Here is a 13,823-nt window from a genome sequence, read left to right as displayed (position 1 = left end):
AACCAAACCACCCATTACATGCCTTGTTTGGCTGAGCTTAGTTTGTTTGTTTTATCAGATGATAACACGACATGCAAAATCATACTGTAGGGAAGAATACATTTCCTGCTTCATTGTTCTTGGATGGTCACCTAACACCTCAATCGTACTGAATGATCAAGGGGGGTTAGAAAGCCCATACTGAATGATCAAGGGGGTTTCATTGTCTGTGTAAGGCCTTCTTGCCTTCTTCTTGGGACGGTACCATAAAACTTTACAACCGCACCTGGTTCCAAATCCAGGATTAGAATCTTTACTCTGCACTCTCATAGGAAGTGGGAAGGGTAATCAAGGAAGGCATCTATTTTCTTGAGAAGCTTCTCGTCTCATTTTCTAATCAGGCCTCCAGCTGTAAAACTCATTACGACAGGGGGCAACATCCTTTACGGCACGGGAAGGTTTCAGGAAGCACGGCCTGTTGGGCCCAGACTATTCTCTTGGACACCCCTTCCTTACTCCCTCCCTCTCACATCTCCCTCATTCCTCAGTTTTCCTGAAAGTATGCATAAAGCATAAAGCATCGGATGTTTCATGACAAAGACAGTTCAGATCATATTCATGTTTAGTATGCAAACTGCCTGTAAAAATGTAACAGATAGTTAAGAATGCCATCACTGCTCCACTGTCATATACAGTGGGAGCAATAATTATTTGATCCCTTGCTGATTTTGTAGGTTTGCCCACTTACAAAGAATGGAACGGTGTAGAATTTTAATCATAGGTACATTTTAACACTGAGAGACAGAATATCACAAAATATCATATTTTCACAGGAAATAAGTATGTGACCCATAGAACAATAGGACTGAATACTTAGTGGAGAAACCTGTGTTGGCAAGCACAGAGGTCAGACGTTTGTTGTAGTTTCTCACCAGGTTTGCACAGATCTTGGGAGGGATTTTGGTCCACTCCTCTTTGCAGATCCTCTCCAAATCCTTAAGGTTCTGAGGCTGTCGCTTGGCAACTCGAAGCATCAGCTCCCTCCACAGATTTTCGATGGGATTTAGGTCTGGAGACTGGCTAGGCCACTCCAGGACCTGAATATGCTTCTTTTTGAGCCACTCCTTTGTTGCCTTGGCCGTATGTTTTGAGTCATTGTCATGTTGGAAGACCCATCCACGACCCATTTTCAGTGCTGTCCCTGAGGGAAGGAGGTTATCGCCCAAAATTTCCTGGTACATGGCCCCATTCATCCTCCCCTCGATATGGTGAAGTCAAGCCCTTAGCTGAGAAACACGCCCAAAGCTTAAGGTTTCCACCTCCATGCTTCACAGTGGGCACGGTGTTCTTGGGGTTGTACTCAGCATTTCTCTTCCTCCAAACACGGCGAGTCGATGCCAAATAGCTCTATTTTGGTCTCATCTGACCACATCACCTTCTCCCAAGCCTCCTCTGGATCATCCAGGTGTTCCTTGGCAAACTTCCGACGGGCCTGTGCATGTGCCTTCTTCAGCAGAGAAACCTTGCGTGCGCAGCAGGATTTTAATCCTTCACGGTGTAGTGTGTTACTGATGGTTCTCTTCGTGACTGTGGTCCCAACTGCCTTCAGGTCATTAACAAGCTCCTCCTGTGTAGTACTGGGCTGATCCCTGACCTTTCGCATGATCCCGCAAGGCGAGATCTTGGATGGTCACCTAACACCTCAATCATACTGAATGACCCAATCAGGGTCAAGTATCTGTATTTTACATCAGGAGGTTTTGGGGCATAAAAGCTCATTCCTTTCTAACATGAGTTTGTAATTGAACTGCCTTGCTTTTGCCTGGTATGCTTCAAACTGTAATTAAAGACTATTTTTGCTATCTTAATAAATTGTTGCTAACCTGAATATTGGACTACTTGTTTTACTTCACAAAGGACCACAATTCCTACAATACACTCATGTACCAAGCAAACTGTTTAATTCTCGACTTTTAGCACAATTCTCCTGAATGTAATTTATGGTATTCACATGGAAAGCACCACTAATCAAGATGCCGAACACAAATGACCAATTGGCCACATTACCACGGGTATGCCCGCCTGTATTGGTGAACGAGGGCTGCCAATGCTGCAGTGAGAGGCAGAGTGAATGAGGCAGCCTTGCTCCCTATACAATACTGCAGTGAGAGGCAGAGTGAATGAGGCAGCCTTGCCTCCTATACAATACTGCAGTGAGAGGCAGAGTGAATGAGGCAACCTTGCCCCCTATACAATACTGCAATGAGGGGCAGAGTGAATGAGGCAGCCTTGCCCCCTATACAATACTGCAGTGATAGGCAGAGTGAATGAGGCAGCCTTGCCCCCTATACAATACTGCCCATCCCTCTCTCCCTTTTCTGTGTATCTCCAGGAGTCGTGCAGGGTGCGGTACCGCCTGCAATGGCAAGCACCTGGCTGGAGGCTTATAACAGGTCGCCTTGTGGCTTCATGGGGAGTCTTACGCTCCCTTTTTCTTCTCCTCCCGTGCCAGGCCGGGCGGGTGGACCAGTCGTTCATTCACCTGTTTGCCGGTATTACACCGACGATTCACACCCCATGTTTCATTCTCACATCCACACACTTTACTTTACACTTTACGCTACACTCAACTGTTGCTTTTGTGTCAAATATATTACTTGTGGGTGGATAATTTGTTCAATAATTAAATGTAACAAGTGATTCATGAGGGCATTCGTTTATAGAGATTTGCAGAAAAAGTTCGACAATTTGCAGCACACAAGTGAAAAGTGTTGGTCCTCAGAGAGCTGAAGTAATCATTTGGGAATGGTTTCCCATTTTGGTGTTTCTTTTTTGTGTGTGTTAGTATAAAAGAACACATTTGAGATTGCCAAATATTCAGTTTCCAAAAGATTACATTTTACAGAGACATTTTTGTATTTAATGTATTTAATTTAATGAAGTAACATATTACTGTAAGCAATTGACTACTTTTTACTTAAAAACTTGATCAAGGCTGTCTGAGATCAGAAGCAAGGAGCCAACCAAAGTCTGCAGAATAACTGTGGCAAGTTCTCCAACATGGCGGCACGGGTGGTGCAGTGGGTAGCACTGCCGCCTCACAGCAAGGAGGTCCTGGGTTCGGATCCCTGTTGGCAGGGGCCTCTCTGTGCGGAGTTCGCATGTTCTCCCTGTGTCTGCGTGGGTTTCCTCCAGGTACTCCGGTGTCCTCCCACAGTCCAAAAACATGCAGGTTAGGCTGATTGGAGAGTCTAAATTGCCCATAGGTGTGAGTGTGTGAGTGTGTGAGTGAGTGAGTGAGTGAGTGAGTGTGTGAGTGTGTGAGTGAGTGTGTGAGTGAGTGAGTGAGTGTGTGAGTGAGTGTGTGTGTGAGTGTGTGTGTGAGTGAGTGAGTGAGTGTGTGAGTGAGTGAGTGAGTGTGTGAGTGAGTGAGTGAGTGTGTGAGTGAGTGAGTGAGTGAGTGTGTGAGTGAGTGAGTGAATGAGTGAATGAGTGAATGAGTGTGTGAGTGAATGGTGTGTGTGCCCTGTGATGGACTGGCAACCTGTCCAGGGTGTATTCCTGTCTTTCACCCAATGTATGGTGGGATAGGCTCCAGCCCCCCTGCAACTCTGTTCAGGATAAGCGGGTTAGGATAATGGATGGATGGATGGATGGATGGATGATTGTGTGACGGAATTACACAATATAGTTCATTTTTCAATCAATTTTTATTTGATTATTATTTAATATAAGTGTTAGAGATATCAATAATTTTGGCACCTGCACCTGCAATTTTCAGAAAAAATGTAAAAAACATTTAACATTAAACATTAAAGTTTATTTTTCCCAGTCTTCTGCACAGGACAATCAGACAGTCGGTGCAGCCTACTCGCATACTCTCATCTCACTGTGTCCAGATATATCCAAAACGAGCAAAAAGCAGCACCAGGAGCACTAGCAGGCCTGAAATCACAATATTTAGTCATGAAATGCAACAGTGCAACATATACTATGTTGACAAAATCCTTTTACCAGATGGTTTGATTCTAGAGGTGCCGGCTTTCACTTCAGTTGGTTCACCTGGGAAAAATGGAAAACAATGACATCTAGAGTATGCATTTTCATACAGGAGACTGGAGTTCTCACCAAAACGCACAAGGCACTTTAAATGGAAAAGAATAGTCTTCTGATTTGGTGAAGCATCAAGATTCATGGCCAAATGCTTCATCTGCACTGAGCCCAGGTTCGATGAAAATGTCTGCTACAGTAAGAATTTGATGGAGACCTTTGGCATTTCACCTGCAGACCTGCATAGACCAGGTCCTTCTACTGCAGGTGTTGTATATGTTTCAGTGCCACATTGTGACCGAAACTTTTGTTTTGTTTTGTTTGTATATTGTTGAAGGAATGTGCCTGTTTTGTAATGGTTTCATTTCAAAAGCAGGATTACGATGATGACCCTGTAAATTTATTGTTTTATACATAAACAGTAATGACGAGTTGAAAGATTTAAATTAGCATAAAAGTAAATTAATTATGTATTATATTATGCTTTTGTGTGGGTATGTGTATGAATTTACCAAATGATAAATGTCTTCACTTACCGTTTTGATCTTTTGCAGGAACATCTAGGAAAAAGCAAAAAAAAAAAAAAACATAAGTGCCATTTCGAAGGGGACTCAGGGTTGCATATTAATTTTGATTTGAGAAATTTCAAATAAAGTAATCAAAATTTCTCACAATAAAAAGCACTTTAGGAAAAAAGATCCTTAACTTGCTTTTATCTACGCAAATTTGTTATTGTTCATGAAGTTGGCAAGTTGTTATTTTATGGATTCTGGACTTGCATGTGATTTATTGTGTTTGAGGATATTTGCAATAAATTAAGTCTGTTAAGACTGATACTCTGACTTACCAAACAGTGTTCCTGATTAGCCTACACTAATTGATTTCTGAACAGTTACAGGAAGTGTTGAACAGTGTTGGCCCACTTTGAGTGTAGCCTTTTACTTTATTTCTAAGAATAAAATTCTGCAACAGAAGCCTAATAATAAAAAATAAAGGCCTTCCTCAAATACAAGCCTGCCCCAAATAAAGGCTTGTGCTTTGTGCAGCCTAAGTAAATAAAAGGCCCCGGCCACAATTTGAGGATTTACAGTATATGGACTGTTAATCCACAATTGAAGAGTATTACTAGTATTAGAGTACCTGTGCAGTGACATGGCTTTTGGCCAATGCCTTTGCAGTCTAATTGTTCATCACATGGCTGAGTGATGTAGCGTCCATTAATACTGCTGTGTTCTGTTGGCTTAGTGGAGGTGCAAACAGGGGTTGCTAAACCCCTAGTTTGAAAACACTCAGTTACAAGAAATTCACATTTCTTTAGACAGGTCTTAGGGTCTGTAGCTGAAATACAGGAAAACAAGGTTAACACACACACACACGCACACATACACGCATACCCACACTCACACACACACATGCACAGACATACACACACACACATACACACACACACACACACATACACACACACGCACACACATACACATACACACACACTCACACACACTCACACACACATACACGCATACACACACTTACACACACACACGCACACACATACACACACACATACACACTCACACACGCATACACACGCACACACACACGCACATGCACACACATACACATATACACACATAAACACACACATACACACACACACACACACACATATACACACACACGCACACACACACACGCACACGCACACGCACACACACACACACACGCACACACACACGCACACGCACACGCACACGCACACGCACACGCACTCGCACACGCACACGCACACGCACACGCACAATCACACACATACACATACACATACAAACACACACTCACACACACACGCACGCACACACACACGCCCACACACACACTCACGCACACACTCACACACACACACACACACACACACATACACATACACGCATGCACAATTTATTGTTCAAAAATGTTTTCTAAGCAATTTTATGAAAGATGTTGTTTCCCATGTTTCGAGCATAAAATGTGCCCTTTTTAGTCCTTTTTGTCAAGGGTTTTGTACAATTCCATCAGAAGATATAGCATAAATGAAATAAAACTGAATCATTTGCATTGGCTTAAGGTTCATCTGGTTTATCATAATCAAAGGTCATTTCTCATAAGCATACTACCTAGTTTATCAATTAAAGTAATTCATATGTAATTCACAGGTGACATGTCTCATTAATGTAGTACATTTTAGTTATAATTGCACACAAGCATTTTTTAGATACTGAGTTACAACTCTCCACACAGTTAGCATAGCAGCAGTCTATGTGGACCAAACTATTTTTTTAAATTTGGAGACAGATTTTATTTTCAGACTTGTTTGCAGTCTTTTGGTAGTTTTTGTTGTACTGTGCATGTCAATGTAAAGAGTTGTATGAAGAGTTTAGAAAAAGTTAACTTGGCATAAATGTTTGTCAGCAATTGTAATAAAAATACTGAATCAAAGGCCTAATTGAAAATTACAGTGAATATCTGTGAAACAGGCAAAATGTTCTTATGGTTTCAATATAATTCCAGTAACTCAGAATCTTACAAATCTGAAAAATGAGCAATACCTGCAGAAAGCACGAGAAAGAATGACATAAGATAAGTTAAGAGCAGCATATTCCTGTTAAAAAAGAGAGAATTTGTACATAATTAGTTGAGTGAAAGCACAAAGCTTTCTATCAGCAAGGTCATTTGTGATGGCATCCATCTTTAAATTTTTTTGTGTTACATGTATCTGTTCGGTAAATGTGTTTGCTCCCAATCACATTACACTTAAAAGTAAAAATAAATCTCATCGCGTCTCAAGAACTGAATCTTTGGAGTTTTTCCATGTGTTCATACCACACGAATTGCACTCATTTTAGGTCTGAAAACCTGCGTCCCTGCCCGCTTGTCTTTAAAATGGCCGATTGATTGACCGATGATTCAGTAATTTTCAGAACATTACGTATCCTGTATACATTAGCTTTCCAGAATGACAAAAATCACAGACATAGGATGCTATGCTGTTGCTTTGTCTCCTATAAAAGTGAAGCAATGTGGAAATTACCTTTGGCCTGTAGTTGCTTCCTACGCAAGCTGAATTGTGTCACCGCGTGTCCTTCGGGCTGCATGTGTGCATGTGCATTCAAACTGTACCTGCCCCCCCCCCCCCACCCTCGTTTCCGATATCCCTATCCCTGTCTAACCCAAAAACTAATAATAATTTTAATTGAATTGCACTTATGATGACTGTATGTTGAGCACAGCGTGTGTATTACTAGTTATGGATGTGTTGCTTTAACTTGTGGAAGAACCTATGCACTTGTAAATCGCTTTGGATTAAAAGCGTCTGTCAAATGACTAAAATGTAAAATGTAAATGTAAGTCATGCGTGTACATGTACGTAATGGAATAAAACCTTCTGGTGAATCCTTCTTCTTTGTTCAAAACAGTGCAAGGTATGGTAGCTTAATATAGCATACTTACAGTTTCTGGAATTCATTTGATCGTAATTTTATCTTTGCTCCTCTCTTCTGGCAGTCAACTCCATTGCAGTGGTGTTGGCATTTTCTGTCTGTCCATTTTTGTTTATTTAAAAAAATAATTATTTTATTGTTTTTTGTTTTTCTGTTGTTTGAGTTTTGCTGGAACTTTCTCTCGACCTGTGCAGGCTAGATCCATATTGTACAAGAACATATCTGCTGGGTTTTGAGTGAAAATGGCTCCAGACTTGAATCAGGTGGCACTCACCTCTGGCAGATGTCTCCCAAAATGTGTTTCATGCCTTTACATTACTTTCACCAATCATATGCCTTTACGTGATGCCTTTGGTGTTGTTTTGCTGTATTGTGTTCTTCTGATGTCCATTGTATTTAAAACCCAGGAATGCTGAATCTCCCATCTGTCAAACAAATGTACCCTTGGTTACCAACAAAGAAACCTTGAAATTTTGAGTAAAATAACCATGGGTTTAAAAGAGGCAATTCTCTCCTAATGGTCGGTATCTCCAAAAATGTTTGATGAAAACAGCTCCAGATTTGAAGCAGGTGGCTCTGGGTGCTGCAGTCTCCCATGAAAAGTCCTCCTTTTCCGAACTATCTTCTGTGTCCCAATCCCTTCACTGAAGATAGTGGGCATACTGTATGAATGGGAAAATAAATTAAATGTGCAATAGGCAAGCAGTATGACAAATGAAGAGAATGTGACTGCTTCACTTCAATCTTCAAAATGCAAGTGAGACCAGTGAAACCAGAAATATTGCTGCACCCAGTACACTCTTCCTCAAACCAAACCACCCATTACATGCCTAGTTTGTTTGTTTTATCAGATGATAACACGACACGCAAAATCATACTGTAGGGAAGAATACATTTCCTGCTTCATTGTTCTTGGATGGTCACCTAACACCTCAATCGTACTGAATGATCAAGGGGGGTTAGAAAGCCCATACTGAATGATCAAGGGGGTTTCATTGTCTGTGTAAGGCCTTCTTGCCTTCTTCTTGGGACGGTACCATAAAACTTTACAACCGCACCTGGTTCCAAATCCAGGATTAGAATCTTTACTCTGCACTCTCATAGGAAGCGGGAAGGGTAATCAAGGAAGGCATCTGTTTTCTTGAGAAGCTTCTCTTGTCTCATTTTCTAATCAGGCCTCCAGCTGTAAAACTCGTTACGACAGGGGGCAACATCCTTTACGGCTCGGGAAGGTTTCAGGAAGCACGACCTCTTGGGCCCAGACTATTCTCTTGGACCCCCCTTCCTTACTCCCTCCCTCTCACATCTCCCTCATTTATCAATTTTCCTGAAAGTATGCATAAGGCATAAAGCATTGGATGTTTCATGACAAAGTCAGTTTAGAAAATATTCATGTTTGGTATTATTCTGATTGTTTCAGTGCAACTGGTGCAGTGGTTTCATTTCTGCAACAGCAAACCTTGGACATCATAACTAACCAGGACCCAAGGAGAAACTGTGTGGAGCTCTGCCCCAGTGAAAGCCATGTGCCTCAACCCCCCTCATCAAATTTTGTTTCCTTGGGAGGCCTGGCTCCAAATTCCAAATGGTTATAAAACGCCAGATTGGTTCATTGCGGACCCATTTTTAGGGTCAAGAACAAAGGCCTGGATTTTGGATTTAAGGAGACCAAACCAACCAATCGGGGAGGATGCAATCAGACTCCCGTGCACACCGTGCACATCACTTCCATGTACAGGGTGTCTGTAGCTTTTATTAACAGGTATGACTTTTAAGACTCCGTAATTTGGTTTCCTTTCTAATGCTTTTATATTTTATTTGGAACTAGTGTGTAATTACATATGTACCCTGCCTGGTAAAATAAATTGTTAAAACTTCATCTGTGTGGTTTCGTTTACTGACACTCAATGTTACACAGGGAATGCTTGGTTACCCTCTCGAGTTGGTTTAGGGATGATGATCATTTACGCTGAATGTATCACAGCGTATAGCACCCGTAGACCTCTGATGGTAAATCCCTCGCCTGTTATGTACGGCACGGAGCACCCAGACGCAGACCAGCGGATAATCCATTACTGGTTGAGGGGTGGGGTTGCTGCTAGACAGAGACCAAGGTACAAGAACACAAGGACATTTGTATCACAGTCAGAAATCTTTCCTTCTGCTCAGGGTCGTAGGGAGTCTCGAGATGTTTGCCACAACTGTGGTAAGATTGGGCATTTTAAAAGGGTCGAGGGGTGGGGGTGCTGCTAGACAGAGACCAAGGCTGAAAAACACAGCAAAAAGTATAACACAGTCAGAAATCTCTCATACAGTTCCAGCCATGCTGCTGCTGCACATAACACAAAGGATATGACTGACAATACATTACATTACATTACAATACAAACTTCAAACCATAAGGGTGCAGAAGGGTTTGGGTGTCAATCGAGAATGAAACTATTTCTGGCAATTGTACTGACAAAAATATGAAATAAGGTATTTGTGCTTGTAAGAGATACAAATGGGAATGCAACCTCCCAAATGTAACACATAGTTAAGAATGCCATCACTGCTCCACTGTCATATACAGTGGGAGCAATAATTATTTGATCCCTTGCTGATTTTTTAGGTTTGCCCACTTACAAAGAATGGAACGGTGTAGATTTTTAATCATAGGTACATTTTAACACTGAGAGACAGAATCACAAAATAATCCACAATAACAACATCATATATTTTTTATACATTTTTTATCATATTTTCACATGAAATAAGTATGTGATCCATAGAACAATAGGACTTAATACTTGGTGGAGAAACCTGTGTTGGCAAGCACAGAGGTCAGACGTTTGTTGTAGTTTCTCACCAGGTTTGCACAGATCTTGGGAGGGATTTTGGTCCACTCCTCTTTGCAGATCCTCTCCAAATCCTTAAGGTTCCGAGGCTGTCGCTTGGCAACTCGAAGCATCAGCTCCCTCCACAGATTTTCGATGGGATTTAGGTCTGGAGACTGGCTAGGCCACTCCAGGACCTGAATATGCTTCTTTTTGAGCCACTCCTTTGTTGCCTTGGCCGTATGTTTTGAGTCATTGTCATGTTGGAAGACCCATCCACGACCCATTTTCAGTGCTCTCACTGAGGGAAGGAGGTTATCGCCCAAAATTTCATGGTACATGGCCCCATTCATCCTCCCCTCGATACGGTGAAGTCATCCTGTCCCCTTAGCTGAGAAACACACCCAAAGCATAAGGTTTCCACCTCCATGCTTCACAGTGGGGACGGTGTTCTTGGGGTTGTACTCAGCATTTCTCTTCCTCCAAACACGGCGAGTCGATGCCAAATAGCTCTATTTTGGTCTCAGCTGACCACATCACCTTCTCCCAAGCCTCCTCTGGATCATCCTGGTGTTCTTTGGCAAACTTCTGACGGGCCTGTACATGTGCCTTCTTCAGCAGAGAAACCTTGCGCGCGCAGCAGGATTTTAATCCTTCACGGTGTAGTGCGTTACTGATGGTTCTCTTCGTTACTGTGGTCCCAACTGCCTTCAGGTCATTAACAAGCTCCTCCTGTGTAGTACTGGGCTGATCCCTGACCTTTCTCATGATCCCACGAGGCGAGATCTTGCGTGGAGCCCCAGACCGAGGGAGATTGGCGGTGACTTTGTGTTTCTTCCATTTTCTAATAATTGCTCCAACAGTTGTTAACTTCTCACCAAGCTGCTTGCTTATTTTCTTGTAGCCCATCCCAGCCTTGTACAGGTCTACAATTTTGTCCCTCATGTCCATAGACAGCTCCTTTGTCTTGGAAACGTTGGAATCTGATTGATTGTGTGGACAGGTGTCTTTCATACAGCTACATAATGATGTAATGAGTTGACACGGGTGTTTTGGGTAATGAGTTGAGATTAGGAGTGCTTCTTAATTGAAAATTAACTGGTCTGTGGGAGCCAGAATTATTGCTGATTGGTAGGGGATCAAATACTTATTTCATGAAAAAATACGATAATAAATTTATAAAATTTATATGATGTTATTGTGTATTATTTTGTGATATTCCGTCTCTCAATGTTAAGATGTACCTATGACATTTTTCTACACAGTTCCATTCTTTGTAAGGGGGCAAACTACAAAATCAGCAAGGGATCAAATAATTATTGCTCCCACTGTAACCATACAACACACACATTGATGTTTGTTATGGCCATACCTGTTTACACAGAAAAATGCAGATGAGAAGGTGAGATTGATTCAGAGAATTCACAACTGTCTTAATGGGCCCTCAGGAATATAGGGGAACTACCAAGACACACACTGGGACCTGATTTTCAAGAGAGCCATGGCAGCATCAGTACTGGCTGTAACATATTTTGTCCACCAGATGTCAGTCATTCTCTACCAATGAATATATGTACCAGGAAATGTGATCCAAGTCTCACGGACAAAACGTGATGGCGGAGTAAAGCAGTGAGTAAAACAGTAATCGGTCTGCAAGAGTCTTTATTTACGATGTTTATTAATTACCTAAAGGCAAAACCATTACACTGGCGTTACTGGATGCATCGGCTCTGACTTGTTGCCTTCAGGTTTTAATAAAACAACACAAAATGGATGCTGAGTACAGGGAAAGGAATGCTGGAATGAATAAAGCCCGAACACAGCAGTCTATGTGTAGAGTCACCTAGTGCTACTGGGACTCCCCTCCCTTGGTACAGCTCCATTGTGGTTGTTCCCAGTATCCAGTGGTGTCAGACATATTTCCTTAAGTCCACTATGTGGTGAGCCTGTGGTCACTTTGATAAGGATGTGTTGTTCCTGAATTAAACCTTTCTGTCTTGTTTGCATACAGGTCAAGGTTTAAGGGGGGATTATGTAGGGAAGAATACATTTCCTGCTTCATTGTTCTTGGATGGTCACCTAACACCTCAATCATACTGAATGACCCAATCAGGGTCAAGTATCTGTATTTTACATCAGGAGGTTTTGGGGCATAAAAGCTCATTCCTTTCTAACATGAGTTTGTAATTGAACTGCCTTGCTTTTACCCGGTATGCTTCAAACTGTAATTAAAGACTATTTTTGCTATCTTAATACATTGTTGCTCACCTGAATATTGGACTACTTCTTTTACTTCACAAAGGACCACAATTCCTACAATACACTCATGTACCAAGCAAACTGTTTAATTCTCTACTTTTACCACAATTCTCGTGAATGTAATTTATGGAATTCACATGGAAAGCACCACTAATCAAGATGCCGAACACAGAAGACCAAATGGCCACATTACCACGGGTATGCCCGCCTGTATTGGTGAACAAGGGCTGCCAATGCTGCAGTGAGAGGCAGAGTGAATGAGGCAACCTTGCCCCCTATACAATACTGCAGTGAGAGGCAGAGTGAATGAGGCAGCCTTGCCCCCTATACAATACTGCCCATCCCTCTCTCTCTTTTCTGTGCATCTCCAGGAGTCCTGCAGGGTGCGGTACCCCCTTCAAAGGCAAGCACCTGGCTGGAGGCTTATAACAGGTCACCTCGTGGCTTCATGGGGAGTCTTGTGCTCCCTTTTTCTTCTCCTCCCGTGCCAGGCCGGGCGCTTGACCAGTCGTTCGTTCACCTGTTTGCTGGCATTACACTGACGATTCACACCCCACGTTTCATTCTCACATCCACACACTTTACTTATGAATACGCTACACTCAACTGTTGCTTTTGTGTCAAATAAATTACTTGTTTTGTTAATTTGTTCAAGAATTAAATGTAACAAGTGATTCATGAGGGCATTCGTTTGTAGAGATTTGCAGAAAAAGTTTGACAATTTGCAGCACACAAACAAGTGAAAAGTGTTTCTGGTTTTGAGAGATGTGTTGGTCCTCAGAGAGCTGAAGTAATCATTTGGGAATGGTTTCCCATGTTGGTGTTTCTTTTTTTGTGTGTGTTAGTATAAAAGAACACATTTGAGATTTCCAAATATTCAGTTTCCAAAAGATAAATTTTTACAGAGACATTTTTGTATTTAATGTATTTAATTTAAAGAAGTAACATATTACTGTAAGCAATTGACTACTTTTTACTTAAAAACTTGATCAAGGCTGTCTGAGATCAGAAGCAAGGAGCCAACCAAAGTCTGCAGAATAACTGTGGCAGGTTCTCCAACATGGTGGCACGGGTGGTGCAGTGGGTAGCACTGCCGCCTCACAGCAAGGAGGTCCTGGGTTCGGATCCCCATCAGCCAGGGCCTCTCTGTGTGGAGTTTGCATGTGCGCCCCGTGCCTGCGTGGGTTTCCTCCTGGTACTCCGGTTTCCTACCACAGTCCAAAAACATGCAGGTTAGGCT

At 42.1% G+C, this 13,823-nt stretch overlaps 1 long non-coding RNA gene across 1 annotated transcript; it reads right to left on the bottom strand.

The window, feature by feature from the left end:
- Window positions 1-3,383: 3,383 nt before the first annotated feature.
- Window positions 3,384-5,676, bottom strand: LOC133128710 (uncharacterized). The gene is made up of 3 exons (XR_009708782.1): window positions 5,170-5,676; window positions 4,566-4,589; window positions 3,384-4,041 (listed from the first exon to the last, which is right to left on the bottom strand). It is a non-coding gene; the product is annotated as an uncharacterized LOC133128710 (long non-coding RNA).
- Window positions 5,677-13,823: the final 8,147 nt, after the last annotated feature.

Source organism: Conger conger, chromosome 1, assembly GCF_963514075.1.
Source record: "Conger conger chromosome 1, fConCon1.1, whole genome shotgun sequence".
Classification (NCBI taxonomy): Eukaryota; Metazoa; Chordata; class Actinopteri; order Anguilliformes; family Congridae; genus Conger; species Conger conger.
The sequence above is the reverse complement of the archived record's forward strand: the minus strand, read 5'-3'. Positions and strand labels throughout refer to the sequence as shown.